This window comes from Lissotriton helveticus, chromosome 7, assembly GCF_964261635.1.
Source record: "Lissotriton helveticus chromosome 7, aLisHel1.1, whole genome shotgun sequence".
Lineage (NCBI taxonomy): Eukaryota > Metazoa > Chordata > Amphibia > Caudata > Salamandridae > Lissotriton > Lissotriton helveticus.
Genome location: NC_136068.1, coordinates 1735008822 through 1735027753, shown reverse-complemented (window position 1 = coordinate 1735027753; position 18932 = coordinate 1735008822). Strand labels below are relative to the sequence as shown.

Here is an 18932-nt window from a genome sequence, read left to right as displayed (position 1 = left end):
CTCTGCTTTACCCCCAGCCCCTTCAAGATTAGTTGGATAACTTCAGCTATGAAGTGGGGGCCATTGTCGCTCCATAAAATTCGACAAAGGCCGTAGCGAGGGAAAAACTCTTTCAGTAGTACTTTGGCAGTAGTCATGGCAGTGTTATCACGGGTTGGATAGGCTTCCACCCATTTGCTGAAGGCACATACAATGACTAATACGTACTTCAAGCCTTGGCATCTCTCCAGCTGGATGTAATCCATCTGAAGGACCTCAAAGGGGTGGTCGGGGGTCCCAAACCCTCCCCGGGGTACCACAGTTCCTTTCCCGGGGTTGTGTTGTAGGCAGATAAGGCACTGCTGGACCAGGCGTTTGGCTGAATCGGGGATTTTGTTGTTGTGCCAGACTTTGGAAATGAGTTCAATCATGGGGGCAGAACCTATGTGTACAGGGGAGTGTGCCATAGTCAGTATGGGAATCAAGTATGAGTCAGGCAGCAACCACTTGTTTGTGTCTTTTGTCCGCCAGCAGCCTTCATCGTCCTTTAGACCCACCCGTGCCCACTCAGTCAGTTTGTGAGGTGTGCTGGCCGACTGGATGTCCCTAATCGTTTCCCTAGCGTCAGTCCATTTTTCTGCTTGTGACCTGGTCACATACATGCGTGTCGTCGTCCTATTCTCAGCTGTGGTTCGGGCAGTGATGTCGGCCAGTGCGTTTCCCTGTCCAACTAAGTCCGTCACCTTCTTGTGTGCCTGGCATTTGATTACCGCTAATCGTTTGGGGAGGAGAACTGCTTCAATCAGGGCGGAGACTAGATCTCCGTGAAGGATGGGTGTGCCGTGGGACGTCAGGAATCCCCTTTCCCTCCACAAGAGCCCAAAATGATGAACCACCCTGAAGGCATACTGGCTGTCTGTGTAAATGTTCGCTGTGGTTCCTGCTGCTATGATACATGCTCGTGTGAGGGCAATTAGCTCTGCCGCCTGTGCGGATCGTTGCGCGATGCGGGCTGTTTCAACTACTGTTCGGGCTGTCGTCACCGCATAGGCAGCTGAGGTGGTGCCGTCTGGGAGTTTGATACAAGAACCGTCTACCCATAGTTCTCCATCAGGGTCTGTAAAAGCAATGTCTCGGAGGTCAATTCTACTCCTGGTCTGTTCGTCCGTGAGAGTCACACAGTCGTGTATAGGGGGCACATCGGGGTCATTTTCAGGCAAGGGCAACAGTGTAGCAGGATTCAAAGTCGTGCATCTCTTCAGAGTGATGTGGGGTGCAAGTAGAGTCAATTCGTACCCCGTCAGTCGTGCACTAGTCAGGTGTTGAGTCTTGGTCTGGTTCAAAAGGGTGTCAACTGCGTGGGGTACTAACACCGTGAGAGAGTTCGAAAGTACAATTCCCTCACTCTGACGGATAGAGACAGCAGCAGCGGCTACTGCTCGAAGGCAGGCAGGTAAATCTCTGGCGACTGGGTCAAGAATGGCAGAGAAGTAGGCACAAGGGCGTTGTTTGGAGCCGATGGGCTGAGTTAGAACAGACAATGCGCATCCCTCCCTTTCGTGAGTGAAGAGGGAGAAGGGCTTGGAGTAATCTGGTGTTCCTAGGACGGGTGCCGAGCAAAGGGCATCCCGCAACTCCTTAAAGGATGCTTGGCATACGGGGGTCCAAGGGAGTGGGAAGGGAACATCTTTGGCCAACAGGGAAAGTAGGGGTTTTATGATGAGACTGAAATTTGGTAACCATTGTCGGCAAAAAGAGGTAAGGCCCACCAATGAACGGACTTGCTTCTGTGTTTTTGGGATGGGGGTGTCCAGGATGGTTTGGATTCGGTCGGGCGTAAGTTTCCTCCCTTCTTTGGACAGGAGATGGCCTAGGTATGTCACTTGAGGCTGGCAGAACTGCAGTTTCTTTTTGGAGACTTTGTGGCCATTCTCCGCAAGAAAGTGCAAGAGTTGGATAGTGGCCGTGATTGCAAGGGGAGTAGTGTCGGCCGCCAAAAGGATGTCATCGACATATTGGATCAACACCACTCCATCTGGTAGCTGGACGTCGTCCAGCTGTCTTTTGAGGGCCTGGCTGTAAATGCTGGGACTTTCAGTGTAGCCCTGAGGAGCTCTACAAAATCGGTACGAACGGTTTTTTAAGGTGAAGCCGAAGAGATAACGGCTGTCTGGATGGATGGGGATAGAGAAAAATGCGTTCTTGAGATCAATAACGGTGAAGGTGGTGGCAGTGGACGGGATGAGAGTCAGAATGGTGGTGATGTCTGAGACTACGGGGTACTGGGGTACCACCACTTTGTTGACTTCTCGCAGGTCGATGATGAAGCGGTACGCTTTCTCATCTCCCTCACCTTGCTTCTTAACAATGGGTAGGATAGGGCTGTTGCAGACATTACTAACCACTTCCTCTACCACTCCTGCATCTACCAGGGACTGAATAATCGCTACCAATGCCTTCTCGCCTTCGGGCGATATCTGGTACTGTGGGAGTTTCGGGAGTATTGCGTCTGGTCGAACAGTTATGTGCACAGGGTCGATCATCATTCGTCCTACATCCGAGTCGTTTCTGGCCCATAGGTACAAGGGTAGGGTGTCGAGTAAGGATAGGTCAGCATCAGTCATAGAGTACATATGTCGTGCGGGGCGGGATCTAGACATGCTCGGGTTGTCATACAGGATGACTCGGACTCCATCTGGGGAACACCTAATAGTAGCTCGGAAATGTTTTAGTAAATCAATACCCATAATGGCGTCAGGGGAGTTGGAGGAGAGCAGAAACGTTGTGTCAGTGGGGTTGTTTCCTAGGTCAAAGGAGATAGGTACAGACAGGGGATTAGTGGAGGGCGTTCCATCGAAACCTATCGATGTAATGTGTGAGCCAGACAAGGGTGCCCTTGGAATCAGTCGCTTTGATAATACACTACGTGTCGCTCCAGTGTCTACCAAAAATGGAGACTTTGTACCCAGGACCTTAGCGGTGACGTAAGGACCTTGCTGGTCAACACAGAGCTCGACTGGATCCCTCCCTCGCCCTTGGCAGTTCTATGCAAAGTCGTGAGCATTGTCGCAGCCAGACTGTTGGCACTGATTCTGTCGGGGGCGGTCAAATGTGTTCGGTCTGCCAGGTCGGTCATTGTTGGTGTCGTGGGTGTGCCCTCGTCCCTGTCCTCTAGTCCTGGGGCCATTCGCCATGTCCCTCGTTTCTTTATTTTTAATTAGTTCCAGAAGAACCGGACATTGAGACTTCCAATGCCCGAATCCTTTGCAAAATGCACACTGGTTCTCATCGAGGTCTGTTTGTGGAGTGCCGGGTGTGGGTGTGCGGTCTCTAGGGGGTGGATTTCTAGGGGCATTCGACTGGTAGTTTCCCCTATACTGTTCCCTTCCTATAGTCACTCCCTGCAGTTGAGCAATCATCACTCGTTCTTTTAAGTCCTTTTTCTTTCTCTCAGTCGCCCTCTCGTTCTCGTTCTTTTGGTGTTCGTAATACTGAGCCATCTGAAGGATAGCTGCAGGTTTGGAGGCCCCCCAACTACTCTTGCTCGTCTGTAACTTCTGGGAGACCTCTTGCAATAGCCCCTTTACGTAGTTTTTGCACGAATAGGTGTTGTCCGGTTGCGGTGGTCATGTCTTGGCCACTGTAGTCGGAGAACACCGTCTCAAATCGAGAGAAGTATTCTGATACGTCTTCCTGGGGTTTCTGCCGGCAAGCCGTGACTACCGACCAGTCTACCTTCTTCTCTGGGATCAATGTCTTTAGCTTCTGCACTATTTTGTCCGGGAGTTCCAGTATGTCTTTTACAGGTTTCTTTCCGGGCTCTCGCTGCCTATCTAGTTCACTGAGTTGATTCCAGGTATGTCCGAACAGATCTGTGTGGTTGGCTTTTCGGATTTGCTTCCACACATCAGCCGGTAGACATAACCCGAAAAACAAATCAATGTCCGCTAGAGTCATTATGGTTGAGCCCAAGGCTGTACTTAGTTCGGTATAAAATGCTGTCGGGTTCTTTCTTAAATCGGGCAGGGTTTGCCTAAAAGTTAAAATATCTTGCCGATCCCATGGCTGATAAACCCAGTTGTACACAACCCTCCCTTTCGCATCTACGTGGTTGATATCGTCGTTTGTTCCCTGACCTCTTGGGGGAACCCAGTAGGGGGCGGCTTCTCTGATAGGCATCATAGTGTTGGCTGCTTCTAATGGGGGCTCAACCGTTTCAGGGACTGTGATCTTGACCTCTGGTTTCTGTTCCGTGAGGTGGCGGAAGACTTCAAGCATTTGCATGAAGAGGTCCGTCACATCGCTCTCAGTCCCATCTCCTACATCGACCTTTCTATATAGAGCCGTCAGTTTAGCAGGACCCTTATTTTGATACCTATCCTCATATGCGTTCAGGGTGTGGTAGCTGAACCGTAAAATGAAATGCCGTCGGTGACTACCGGCATGTGAATTGTGCATATCCATCGTATATTCTTCGCTCTCCTTCCGTTCTACCAGTGTCTTTGCTATCTTGTCAATCCCATCCCGCTCGTCTTTGCTCAACCTATTTGATCTGGCCGTTAGCTGCTTGTTAGTCTCGAGTTCATCCGATGTTGTTACCACTGTGGCTGGTGCGAAGGCCATAAGAGCCGGGGCACTAGCGCTAGGGTCACCCTCGGCCGCACTCAGAGCTGGCAGGTGCTGTGCCAGAGGCTGGCAGAGGGCATAAGGAGGGGGCATGTAGATAATCGGAGGACCTAGCAGTAACTCGTCGTTTGCCCGTTGTTTGGAGGGCATCTCCGGGTAGAGCGTAGAGGGGGTCCTAACAGGGCATTGGCCTGTCGACCCTGATTCTTGAGTTTGTCTAACTTCCTCTCTCCTTCTTATTTCTTCATCTAGTTCCTTCGCGGCCAGGTGGGCTGCCTTTCGTAATTCTTTCCCTATTTTTGCTTCTTCTTTTTTCCTTCGTTGCTCTGCTTCTTTGCGCCACATGCCGATACTATCGAGCATAGTGGGCGTTGCCTTATTTATTCTAACAGCTGCTTCAAGCACTTTTATTTTATGATCATCAAAGGAACCTATCAGTGGCCACTGACTTTCGGGGTCCTTTTTTGTATATTTATGCCATAACTTGCTATAAGCTATAGCGACTAGTCCTTGTTTAGTGAACATGTCCTTATTAGGGGTGCCTTCCAATGGAGCTGGATGGTTCATCTCTAATAAGCGGTCCGGGTTGTACCAACTACCAATCAGTGGGGAGAAGACAGACATGACAGATTACAACGGGGGACAAAGGTCCGCACTACCTATCTTTCACTACTTGCAAAGACTAGACAGAATATTGCTATTCTACGTTATTTGCAGGCAGAGAACCTCAAAAGAACTATACTCCAAACAATCTATGTTCGGACAATCAATCAGTGGGGAGAAAAATAGGTACGGCAGATTACAATGGGGGACAAAAGTCTGCGTTACCTACCCTTCACTATCCGCAAAGGGAGATAGAATATTCCTATTCCTCCCCGTTTGCAGGCAGCGAATATCTCAAAAGAGCGACAAAGCAAATACTAGTATTTCAATAAATCAAACAATAATCAATTCGCAATTCGTCGTGTGTCACGACCTTACCCGGACCGCATGGACAGTTTCTCGTCTTCCGCTTCCAGCGCCCGATCGGCCTCTACTCTCTGTTGCTACCGCGGCACTCCTGATGGTTCCCAGTCAGGACCGTAGATCACTCGGGGAGAGGTCTGCTCGGAACCAGTGAAGTTCAGATGATCGGCTGTCAGACGAGGGTCTATCGGACAGGAGCTCTCCCGATCGTTGCAGTCGTTCACTCTGTCGTCGGGACCTCTCCCACTGGATCCACGTGTCGCTGATGGGCCCCACGTTTGGGACGCCAATTGAGGAAAATCAGCAAAATGGTCAGGCGATTTAGTCGATGGTTCTTAAGTAATTTTGCCCGGCGTTAAACGCCTCTAATACCATACAAAGTTTATCAAATTAAGAGGCAGGCGCTGGAGACAGGAAGACAGGAAACAAGTTTTATTCCGACGGAGCAGAACACATCAGATCGGACAACAAGGTATCGTCTCGAGGTGCTCTCTCAGCCTCTCTGAGGCCTGACCTTTTATACACTTGTTTACGACATGTGACCGCTCTTTATTACAATAAAGACATTGTGAAGTAATGAAAAAGACATCCCCGGTACCCCCCCCCCCCCAGTTCCGGCTCATTCCAACACGTGGCTACAGTAGAGGTCCTCACCCCCCATACAATAAGAGGGGGCTATCACGCAGCTGAGTGTTCCGCCGATTCCTTTGGAATGTGCGCGCCTGATCGAATCTCAGGGGGTGGGGAGGTCATGATCAATAGTAGCTCCTTTGAAGAGGGGCGAGTGCATACAGTAGTGGGCAATAAACTGTATCCTCAGGCTAAGGGATGACAAGCGGTCCGTGCAGACAATCGGGCTCAGAGGAAGGGGTCATCAAAGGAGAGATATTCATGAAAGGAAGGATCGGTGTGGACAATCGAGCGTAGAGGAAGGGTTTATCAAAAGAGGGGTATTCATGGAAGGAAAGGAGGTGTTGGTCAGGCGCGGGGTGTGATTCCCAGAGACAGAGTCATGCGGAAGGGGAGGGTTCATGACTTGTGCATGTGAGAGCGGGGGCAGCCAGGGTGCATGGGGGATGCTTGCAGGGTCAGGGAAGTGCGCTGACGAGCGATCGTGAACAGGGAGACCATGGTACCTAAAATGGCTGTCGTGTATGTTCATACGTGAGTCTGAGGAATGGGCAAGATGGCGCAGATGATGTTCAGTTCACGAACTAAAATTCCACAGCCTACTCTGAGCCAGTGGGGCGATGCTCCTCTGCCATTGCAGAAGAGCTACCGCTAGCAAAAATCCCATAAATTAGGCCCTTTATTTCCATCACACTTCAGAATTACAAAAAATTTGCTTCATTGGTGCTTTCCTAACTGCTATCATATTTTGATATATTTGCGCAGTTCAATTAAAAGTATTTACTTTTTTTTACTTTTATAAAAAATTCCTGTTTAATAAAGCACAATACATTAACGTTTAATAATCAGAATAGCGCGATCAAATTTTACGGGCTTCATAAAAAAATAAAAAAAAATAAAAGGGAATACAGTTTCTGCTAACATACATCACCATATACACACAGCACCTCCTAATTGTAATGTTGCTACTACATTATTACCTGTCAAATAGTCAATGTCTGGCTACAAATAGTATGATCTGTCTGCCACATCTCAACCGCATAAATACATACATCGGGGCTAGTGTAAGCCTTCTTGTGCCATTCGTGTATTTCGTCTAGCCACCCATCCTCCACACCTCCATGGGATGTCGCTTCCAATTGATCTCAGTTCTCTGGAGCATTCCTCCTGAGGCGGAAAGCCGGGAGTAGGCGAACTCTGATATCTTTTTAAAACTGTTTTTTATCTGTGCCTGTTGCAGCACCTGCTTCTCTTGGGGCTCACACTCCTGTCATCAGCGGACCTAGCGCTGTCACGGGACCCTGGGGAGAGGCAAACACACCGCCGCCATCACCGGCGAGATCACTGGCCACGCCCCTTTTTAGGCCACGCCCCCTTCCACTTTACTTAAAGGATGCTGACTACAAGCGTCGCCAGACAAACATTTCTCCTGAGGCAGAAAGCCGGGAGTAGGCGAACTCTGATATCTTTTTAAAACTGTTTTTTATCTGTACCTGTTGCAGCACCTGCTTCTCTTGGGGCTCACACTCCTGTCATCAGCGGACCTAGCGCTGTCACGGGACCCTGGGGAGAGGCAAACACACTGCCGCCATCACCGGCGAGATCACTGACCACGCCCCTTTTTAGGCCCCGCCCCCCGCCCACTTTACTTAAAGGACGCTGACTACGAGCGTCGCCAGACAAACATTTCTCCTGAGGCGGAAAGCCGGGAGTAGGCGAACTCTGATATCTTTTTAAAACTGTTTTTTATCTGTACCTGTTGCAGCACCTGCTTCTCTTGGGGCTCACACTCCTGTCATCAGCGGACCTAGCGCTGTCACGGGACCCTGGGGAGAGGCAAACACACCGCCGCCATCACCGGCGAGATCGCTGGCCACGCCCCTTTTTAGGCCACGCCCCCGCCCACTTTACTTAAAGGACGCTGACTACGAGCGTCGCCAGACAAACATTTCTCCTGAGGCGGAAAGCCGGGAGTAGGCGAACTCTGATATCTTTTTAAAACTGTATTTTATCTGTACCTGTTGCAGCACCTGCTTCTCTTGGGGCTCACACTCCTGTCATCAGCGGACCTAGCGCTGTCACGGGACCCTGGGGAGAGGCAAACACACCGCCGCCATCACCGGCGAGATCGCTGGCCCAGCCCCTTTTTAGGCCACGCCCCCGCCCACTTTACTTAAAGGACGCTGACTACGAGCGTCGCCAGACAAACATTTCTCCTGAGGCGGAAAGCCGGGAGTAGGCGAACTCTGATATCTTTTTAAAACTGTTTTTTATCTGTGCCTGTTGCAGCACCTGCTTCTCTTGGGGCTCACACTCCTGTCATCAGCGGACCTAGCGCTGTCACGGGACCCTGGGGAGAGGCAAACACACCGCCGCCATCACCGGCGAGATCGCTGACCACGCCCCTTTTTAGGCCACGCCCCCCCTGGTCTTCTTCCAGCACATATAAAAATGTGTCACTTCAGGAAGCGCAGCGGACGAACGCAGCGGGCGTGCCGTTTGCGCGCCGAAGGCGCGCCTAAGGCAAGCCCGTCTGCGCCCGTCCGCGCCAGTTCTGTGCCCAGGGCCAGCCATGCTGTTAGTTCTCCACCTGCCCAATTACTTACATGGACCAGAACACAGCTCCTAGACCTAAGAAAAACGTCCTGCTCGTCTCCTACGCTTTGCAACTTTCCCCTACCCAGCCCTTTCCTTCACAAATGCCCTAACTGTTCTTTTTTCCTATGCCCCGCCTGGACTCGTCCACGCAAATCCGTCGACACTCAACCCCCTCTCACCAAATCTTACTTCATGGGATTAGTGAATTGCCGCTCTCTACCCGGTCACGCCAATGACATCTGGCTTTTACTGTCCACTACATCCTGGGACATATTATTTTTAACTGAGACCTGGATCAAAGACTCCTCCAACCCTGACATCGCCCTAGCCATCCCTACTGCTTACAGCTTTACCGGTCTTAACCACGAAGGCTTCAACCCAGGTGGAGGAATCGCTGTGATCCTAAAGAATCATCTGAAAATTACTTCCAGGAAAATTGCAACAATCAAACATATAGAAGCTCTATACTTCTCAGTCTCAGACTCCACTACTACCATCTCCTCTGGGATCTTGGCCTACATCCCCCCTAACACTCTCCAACCTGCCATCTTAGAGCTACTGGCAGTCACAGCAGATCTCTCCCTTAAACACCCTCATTTCATGGTACTGGGAGACTTCGACCATCATGTGGATGTTAGCAACTGCAACCGCGCCGGTCAACTCCTAGAATCTATGCAAAACCTAAACCTATCACAAAGGGTAAAAGGCCCCACTCACACCGCCGGGCATACCCTTGACCTTATTTTCTCAAACCACGAGACACTCAAAACCCTTCCCCCTTTACCTTTGACATGGTCCGACCATTACTTAATACCTTTTGAGGTGTCCCTTGCCCAAACTATCAAACAGGAGTCCGCCATTAGAACACAAGGCAGAAAATGGCACAAGCTCTCTTTAACTACCCTAGAGCAAAAATACCTCAATAGTCTAAACCCGCTGCCGGACGATCTGGACACAGCGGTGTGTACATTAAATAATGACCTCACAACTGCAATAGAGAAAATTGCCCCATTGCACACCCTTACCTCCCGCAGACAAAAACCTTCTGCACCATGGTTCACCCTAGAACTCAGGGCACACAGAAGCAAGTGCAAAAATTTGGAGCGACTGTGGAGACAGAACTATGATCCAGCAGCCAAGGCACTCTATCGACAGGGCCTTAAAGAGTTTCGTAAACTCAAATACCACTCCATGAGCACTTACTTCTCTGATACCATTGCCAAAGCAAAAAACTCGACTAAAACCCTCTTCAATATAGTGAAAGACTTCACTAAGCCTAACGCACTAATTGCCCCAATACCCATGTCCCAAGCACTGAGTGAAAATCTATCTAACTTTTTTGAAGAGAAAATAGATAACATCGCAGCAACTATTCCTCAGAACGGCCCTAACAGTACTGAAGTTCTTGATACGAACTACAAATATGCTTTCACAGCATTCCAACCACTCACTAAGGAACATGCCTTGAAATTATTTTTGGAATGCATATCAGGCTCCCCTCTGGATCTTGCCCCAGCCCTAATCCTGAACGAAATTGCCCCCTTAATCATTAACCCCTTACTCGAAATCTGGAACTCCTCCTTAACTACTAGTGTGGTCCCCATTGCCTGGAAACACGCACTGCTAGTCCCAATTTAAAAAAAAGCAGGCTTAGACCCTCACTGTCTGAGTAACTACCGACCTGTCTCACTTCTGCCCAAACCCCCCAAAGTACTCGAGAAGGCTGTTCAAATACAACTATCGAGTTACCTTGAATCAAACTCCTTGTTTCACGACACCCAATCTGGCTTAAGACCGTGCTATAGCACCGAGTCAGCGCTACTCGAAGTATCCGAGACAATTCGGGAATGCACGGATAGGGGAGAGGAGGCCATGTTGGTTCTCCTCGACCTATCCGCAGCATTCGATACCATCTCTCATGACAAACTGCTGACTCGCCTGCAAGAGATAGGTATCGGTGGGCCTCCCCTCTTATGGGTAAAATCATTTCTCACTAACAGAACCCAACAAGTGATGCTGGGATCCTTTCTCTCTGCCATAAAACCACTGATTTGGGGAGTTCCACAGGGCTCTTCTCTGAGCCCGTTACTCTTCAAGGTGTACCTCAAACCGCTGGCAAAGGTTGTCGAATCATGTGGCGTTAAAGTTACCTTCTACGCCGACGACACCCAATTGGTGTTCTCTTTCAAAAACTACACTGAAAAATCTTTCGACAACTTTCGCCATTGCATGCTGAGGATCGCCTCTTGGATGTCTGAGAACAACCTAAAGCTCAATACCGACAAGACTGAGGTCTTATTTTTTAATCAGAAATCACCCTTACCTCCTAACATCTGGTGGCCACCCAAACTCAACCCGCCCCCAGCTCCAGCCCTAGCCGCCCGAAACCTAGGCTTTCAATTTGACACCTCTCTCTCCTGTAAAACCCAAATCAGCAAAGTTACCTCCGCCTGCTTCGTGAATCTACGAATGCTCAAAAAAATCATTCCCTACTTACCACTAGACTCTCGGAAAACAGTAGTCCACGCCCTGATTACTTCCCACCTAGACTACGCTAATAGCTTGTATATAGGTGCTCCCTCCTACCTCATCAACCAACTACAGAGAGTCCAGAACGCAGCAGCCAGGCTGATTTGTAACATCCCTTAGCGTCACTCCATTTCACCCCACTTGATCAAACTCCACTGGCTCCCAGTAAGACTCCGGATCCAATTCAAAGCCTTGACTCTGGCTTTCAGAGCCCTTAATGCCCGAGGCCCTACATATCTACGGCGCAGAATGAAGTTTTCACAGGCACCACTTAACCTCAGATCCAACCACCTCCGCCTCATGATATGCCCCCGTTTTCGTCTTGCTCGCACGGTTGGAAGGGCCCTCGCAGTTGTCACCTCCAAACTCTGGAATCAGCTGCACACAGAGTTAAGATTCTTGACATCAGAACCCATGATCCAAAGAAAACTAAAGACCTGGTTCTTCTCCCAGATCTAAATCCTCCCCACTCTTCACCCACCCCCGACCCTCCTGGGATAATGTTTTCAGCGCCGGGACACCTCCGTCGGAGGTAGCAGCGCGCTCTACAAAATACTAAATAAATAAATAAATAAATTCCCACGTCATCAGTCCGCTGTATTTTGGTGGCATTGAGATGTATCATTTCATGCTGCAGTGGGGCCTGTTTGTGCCTTATGACACTCAGCTTGAGCTATGGGTGAGCCACTCGATCACACATTATTGGTGGACTCAGTGCTGCATGTTGAAGAGATTCAAACAACATATACCTAGGCACACCAGGAAGCCTCCCCTGCAGGCAAGGACAGCCCCATGAAAGCTGCATCGACCCTGCTTGTTTACATGGGTGGGTCTGCAGCTTATTTTTTTGGTTGAATCTTTTTCCAGTGACGTCATTTTTGAGTAGCAGCCCCATCCCTCTTATCAGGTAAAAGGCTTGACAACTGCCCTCACCACCAAAGATGCACAGAAGATGATGAAGTCAATCCACTCCGTGGCCCCCACCGACCCTTGCTGCCACCACATCTTCAACACACCCACCAACACCATTGCACCCATGCTTTGCGACACCATCAACTACCCTGGCGAACGCTTCCTTCCCCGATGACTGGAAACATGCCGAGATCAACCCCCTCCTGAAGTAGCCCTCAGCGGACCACACTGACCTCAAAAACTACAGACCCATCTCCCGGCTCCTGTTCCCAGCGAAATTCATCGCGAAAGCAATCAACAGCCAACCCGCCACATTCATCGAAAAGCACAACATTCTGTCCCAATCCGGCTTCAGAAAAAACCACAGCACAGAAACCGCCCTCCTCGCAGTAACACAGGACATCCTCTCTCTACTGGACAAAGGAGAAACAATAGCCCTCATCCTCCCCGACCTCTCAGCGGCCTTCGACACGGCATCCCACCGCATCCTAATATACAGACTACACAACACAGGGATCGGGGCAAGGGCCGTGACTGGATCTGCTATTTCCTCTCCAGCAGAACGCAACAAGGAAGACCCCCCCTTTCTCTCAGACCCTACAACAACCACCTGCAGAGTCCCCCAGGGGTCCTCCCTCAGCCCTACGCTCTTCAATGTCTACATGTCTCCACTCGCCCCATCGTCAGATCCTACGGACTCAACATTGTCTCATATGCTGACGACACACAACTCATCCTCTCCCTATCCAACAAAGCCAATGCAGCCAGACGCAACTTCCTAGAAGGCATGAAAGCTGTTGCCAAATGGATGAAAAACAGCTGCCTACAACTCAACACACACAAAACCTACAACTCAACAGTGACAAAACAGAAGTCCTTATCATGGACCCACACCCTGATGCCTGGAACAACACCTGGTGACCTCCTGCCCTTGGTAGCCCACCCACCCCCATGGACCACGCATGCAACCTTGGATTCATCCTAGACTCCGAGCTCAAAATGGACCGCCAGATCAACGCTGTCACATCCTCCTGCTTCCACATCCTCCGCCTCCTATGCAAGACCCTCAAATGGATCACCTTCGAGCACAGAAAAACCATCACCCACGCCCGCGTCACCAGCAGACTCGACTACGTCAATGCACTTTACGCCGGAATAAACAAAAACCTCACCCGCAAGCTTCAAAACATCCAGCATGCCTCCGCAACACTGGTCCTCAACCTACCACGGCACAGACACATCTCCCAACACCTGCACATACTACACTGGCTACCCATCAAAGCTAGAATCACCTTCATGATCCTCACCCAAACACACAAAGCCCTCCACAACACCGGACCAGCATACCTCAACAGCCGTCTAACCTTCCACGCACCCCAAAGAACCCACCGATTAGCCCAGCTCTCCTATGCTGTGGTTCCCCGCGCCAGAAAGATCAGATCAGGAGGCAGCTCCTGCTCCTTCCTCGCAGCCAGAGCATGGAACACCCTACAGCTCCACCTCAGACAACCACATTACCCACCTTCATGAGAAACCTCAAAACCTGGCTCTTCGACATACCTCCATCATGATTGACCGACACCTACACCTCCCCTCCTTTCCGAGCACCTTGAGACCCTTACGGGTGAGTAATTGCGCTTAACAAACCCCTGTTTGATTGATTGAGTGATAAAAGTCTATTTTGGTGGATGTGCTTGAAAGAGCTATTGCTTTATTTTAAGATCATTGATCTCTTTTCTCCAGGAGGGGGCGGCAAAGGTATAAGCATGAACACGTCCATGCTGTATGGGGAGCACTCAAACAGGGGAAATATGATTTTGCTAGGAGTGCTTGATAGCATGCCTTCATTTTGCATGGGGGCTTGACCATCTTGCTCCAGAAAGTGGTGGGGGTTACAAAGCCAAAACCAGAGCTTTTTCTAGGGTGGTTGCTGAGAACTCTAGCAGGGAAATGCTATTTAGCTACAAGTGTTGAATATGTGCCTACTCTTTACCAAGGATGCTTGGCCTCCTTAATGCAGTAAGGTGGTGCACAAATGCTGCAACAGGGATTTTTTCATGCTACTTATCTAGAAACAATTGAAAGATGCCTTGTCTTTGCATAAGATGCTTGGCTTCCTCGCTTGAGAGACATGGGCTTTTAAATGTTGTATTGCAAATACTCTAATGTGGAAATGCTATTTTGCTGGGAGTGCTTTTAAGTGTCTGTTGTTCATAAAAGATGCTTGGCATCCTCGCTTTAGGAGGGAGACTCACAAAGGCCAAGACCAAAAGATTTAATTTCTTTATGTAGTGTGGGGAGCACTCTAACAGTGAAAATGCTTTTTTGCTTTGCTGTTCGTATAAGATGGTGCTGAAGGACCATAAAGTCTGAAGCCTGGACTTTCTAGAGTAAGCAGAGCCCGCTGACTGGATCATGGCTGGCATGCCCGTTTATTCACTAGGAATTTCCCTTGTGGGCTGGGGGCACTGGAGGTTCGTTTTTAGGGCAGGAGGCCACTGCTGTAACCTCTATTACTTTTATCCAGCTTACTGAGGTAATTACATCAGGTACTTTAAGTGTGAGGGGAACTTCAGGCGGGAGCGAGGAAAGAGGAAATTAAAAAGGAGAGAGAAATGTGAGGGGGAGGAAGAAGGTAGGGTAGGGCTGGTTTGAACATTTTTCCCAGGGATGCTTTTGGTTCTCAGCCCAGCCCTGAAGAGGATAAATGCTCCTTTAGTAAGAGCCCCTGAGAGTGTGCCCACTCCACAGGTACGGTACTTGCTCCCCTCACACCAGAAGGGGGGCTCCTATGCAGTGGTGCTGGAACAGTTATCAGACTGGGGGTGCTGCCATCAATGTTACATCACTGAAGTAATTGGGATTCTGAAAAATCCAGTTGTCACTCAAAGAACAAGTGTAGTAACGGAGCCACGCCCATTCAGCAGGAGAGAGGTAAGGGTGAGGCATGTAGAAGGTGTTGCATTTTGGAGAACACTGCTGCACATATATTACTAAAGCATGGTGTGGCAGCGCACTGTCATTTATGGACTTCACCAGTGTTGTCACATTAGCCCCCACAGCCCTGGCGGTGCGAGGGGGCCCAAGCTCTAGGGGGACCCTTAATCAGAGTACACTGATTAGATCTGGGACTAAAGTGGTAGGTTGTGCACCAAAGGCCTGATGTACTTTGCTGGGGGGGCACTCACGTTTCAGTAGGATACTGGTCAGCACCAGCGAAATGACCTCTATAGATGCAGTTTTATCGATAAAACTTTGTAGCGCATATTATGTGTTCAAACTGGGGGTCTCATTTATGAAAAGTGATGCATTGCTGGGCAAAATCAGTGCCATCCTTACAACACAATGGATGCACCATATTTACTCTATGGCGCTCAATGGCGCAAGGATTTACAGATACATCAGGAATTCTAAAGTATCTGGTGGTGCAAAAGTGACGCATTGCTGGAGTTTGTCGGAAAACTGACCTCATGTGAAAAGACCTGCGTCAATCCTTACACCTGCTCGAAGCAGGCATAAGGATTTTGATGCAGTCAAGTCGTAGAAGTGGCATAGTGAAATCTCATGAATTTCACAGCGGCATTTCTAGGAGGCTTTTGTACGGGGGAATGCCCACCCTGCATACATTATACCTGATGTAGGTATAATGCAGCGCAGGCCTTTACAGAGTGCCACATCTGCCTAGATGTGTAACTTTATAAATAGGGCGCAGTGTGGCACATTGATTACACCGCTGCAGCGTCACAAAAAAGTATTGCAACGGCGGCACAAGCCCTCATAAATAAGGACCTGGGTGTCAGCAAATATTTATCATTTGCACAACAACATGTAATACGCCTTGATTTGTTTGGCTTCTCTTAAAATCTTTGTTCACATCACACTTCAGAGTTAGAGAAAATTGTGCTTCTTCTGTACTTTCATAACTGCTGATATATTTTGAAACGCCTGCACAGTTCTTTAAAAGGCACTTAAATGCTGTTATGTGCTAGAAAAAGTTTACATCCTACACAGCCTTTCCTTTGCACTCTCAGTACCTCTGACAAGACTGTCACACAAAGCACTTTACTCAGCCCTCTCGCTCTGCTGTCAGAAAAAGAAAAGTAAAGGTCATTCTCCATGTTAAAAAAAGATGCAGGAATTTGTCAGAAGACAGACTGACATTTGACCTCTATCTTTAAATGCACTGTAAATGTGACAAACTAAAACAATGCTTCTTTATTTATTGTTCATTCAACTTCTGAGCTGCAGCACCTCCACACTTTCAGCCCTATGTTTCCGTGATTGATCATCCTTGACACAGAATGACAAATACTTCACCTCTTTGGGTCACTGTTACCTGGACTCAATGGTCACGTTCTTATGGCAGTGGCAGCTGCAGCAGGAATGAAGGGATGTCTCAGAAACAAGTGCTTTCAAAGTGCACACACTGTACTGTTTGTAACATTGCAGTTACACCTGACACTAAAATGCTCAACTTTAATTACTTTTTACAGTCTTCATATCTCTCAATTCACTTTAAATATTTCAATTGTTATATTGTAAGTACACATACACCCCCAACACACACACATTTTCAATCTTCTGCTTAGCTAATGCTTTACTTAAAGTTACCATGACTACTACTTACAACATTAATTAAGAGCCAGAACTATTGTCTTTGCCAGTGTTTGTTTCAAAATATTTTTATCATCACAATATTGTACTCACTGTTGCAGGAGTGAGTGTCCTCCTCTTAGGTGTGTGCTTCGATGAGTCAGTTAGTTCTGTTGACCTTGTTTACTCTCCAAAGAGGTCTCGAGACACCAGTCCTTGCCAACAGAGCCCTTCGGGGGTATCACCCCTACTATATATGACGGCCGCAAGTGTCACAACACGTGTGAGCGCAATCCTTAGTTTCACTATGATTGCATTAAACTAACAGTCAACAACCGAGGAGGTTCTCCAGGCCTTTTGTTTTTTTTTTTTCGGCACTTCAGTTCTACGAGTTGAACTGTGTTAATTCCATTTTAGCGGATAAACTACTCTCGTGTCATTGTGGAACCATAACTCAGGAAAGGGGGTACAGTGGGCATCGACAGGCCCTGTCTGCCCGTAGCGGCCCCCTGGCGTTTACCCGGTGGTCCTGAAGGGCGGGGCCGGTTTTGGTAGAGGTGGCCCTTTATGCAGCAGTGCTGAAATATCTCCCCCCTGTAACAAAAGCGGTAGAGGAAGTAGTGCTTTGGCGGTCAAGCTGATTGTCAGGGCTGGTTTCAGTTCCCAGTTCAGCCTTGGGCACAGATGGTGTTAGATAGGGCGCCCATTCTCTTTCTCTCTCTATCTCTATATATATCTATCTATCTATATGGATAGATAGACAGATAGATAGATAGATAGATAGATAGATAGATAGATAGATAGATAGATAGATAGATAGATAGATAGATAGATAGATAGATAGATAGATAGATAGATAGATAGATAGATAGATAGATAGATAGATAGATAGATAGATAGATAGATAGATAGATAGATAGATAGATAGATAGATAGATAGATAATGTGAAACAAAGTTAGGCCACAGTCTGACAGTACAAACTAAGGATGTGAAAAAAACCGACAGTCATCGGAGTTATGTTTTTCTCTTGTTTACATAAAAAAATCCTTTATTTGTGCTCTGAGTATGGCATATATTTGTTTCTGCTGTTCATAAGGGGTTTGGTCTCCTGAACGCCAGCATAACAGTCAAGCTCGCGGGAGTAAAAATTGGGCTAGCGGTGGGAGAAATATATATATATATAATATTTTTTTTTTGCATAGTTTTATTTAGCGCAAACTAGACCCGAACCGAATCAGGTATCAGAGCGCTTTACATAGCACCAGTTACGTTACATGAGGACACACTTTCATTTTTTTTTTTTTTAGGCACGGGGAGATTAAGTGATTTGCCCAGAATCACAGGAGGTTTTTGGCGTCGTTACCGAGACTCGAACCCAGATCCCCAGGTCTGAGGTCGAGCGCCTTAGCCGTTAGGCCAACCCCTCTCATATATATTTATATATATATATCACATGTCAGCGTTTTCATAGGAAATGTGCTTTTTGTGTTGCTAATAACTTTGGCACCGTTTGACGAATCACCACAAAACTTTTCAAGAAAGTGCTATATTTTTGCCTAGGGTGTGCATGGAATGGTTCTGGGTTATCCATCAAGCGGGGGTTGAGCAAAAAGGGGGTATAAAAATGTTAAATCCACGTGTTTCCCTTTGACCTTTTATTGAAACATCTACTGCAAAAACTGCTGAACAGAATTACACCGATTTGGACAGAAAGCTAGATCTTGGTCCACAGCTTGAGTTCTTTTGTGATTGGTGTAAATCTCTTACAGTAGTGATTGTGAACGAAGGTTTACAAATATTTGTATATCTGGACGGTTGGGTCCGTGAGAGTCTCTTGAGAGACTTGTGGGACTGCCAGTGCAAAAATAGAACATTTTGATTGGCCCAGGGAGCCATCTTGCTGCCATGACAGTCAGACTCCAGAGAGAGCAAGCATTTGGATTGACTGCCAGCAACATGAGAAAAATGTTGCTGGCAGCCATTGCAGGACTTGGGGACTTACCCCCAGATTCATCAAGAACACATTTTGCTAATCATTAATAGCGAAAAATACCGAATCGCTATTAAGGAATAGCAAAATGCTATGCATCAAGAAATC

General features: G+C 48.2%; 1 protein-coding gene across 1 annotated transcript in view; it reads right to left on the bottom strand.

Annotated features, from left to right (window-relative positions):
- Window positions 1-17440, bottom strand: part of LOC144770716 (lens fiber membrane intrinsic protein-like) — a 67439-nt gene extending 49999 nt beyond the window's left edge. Inside the window, exon 1 of the mRNA XM_078655447.1 lies at window positions 16948-17440. The gene's annotated coding sequence lies outside the window, so the exon portion shown is untranslated. The remainder of the gene's footprint in view (window positions 1-16947) is intronic.
- Window positions 17441-18932: the final 1492 nt, after the last annotated feature.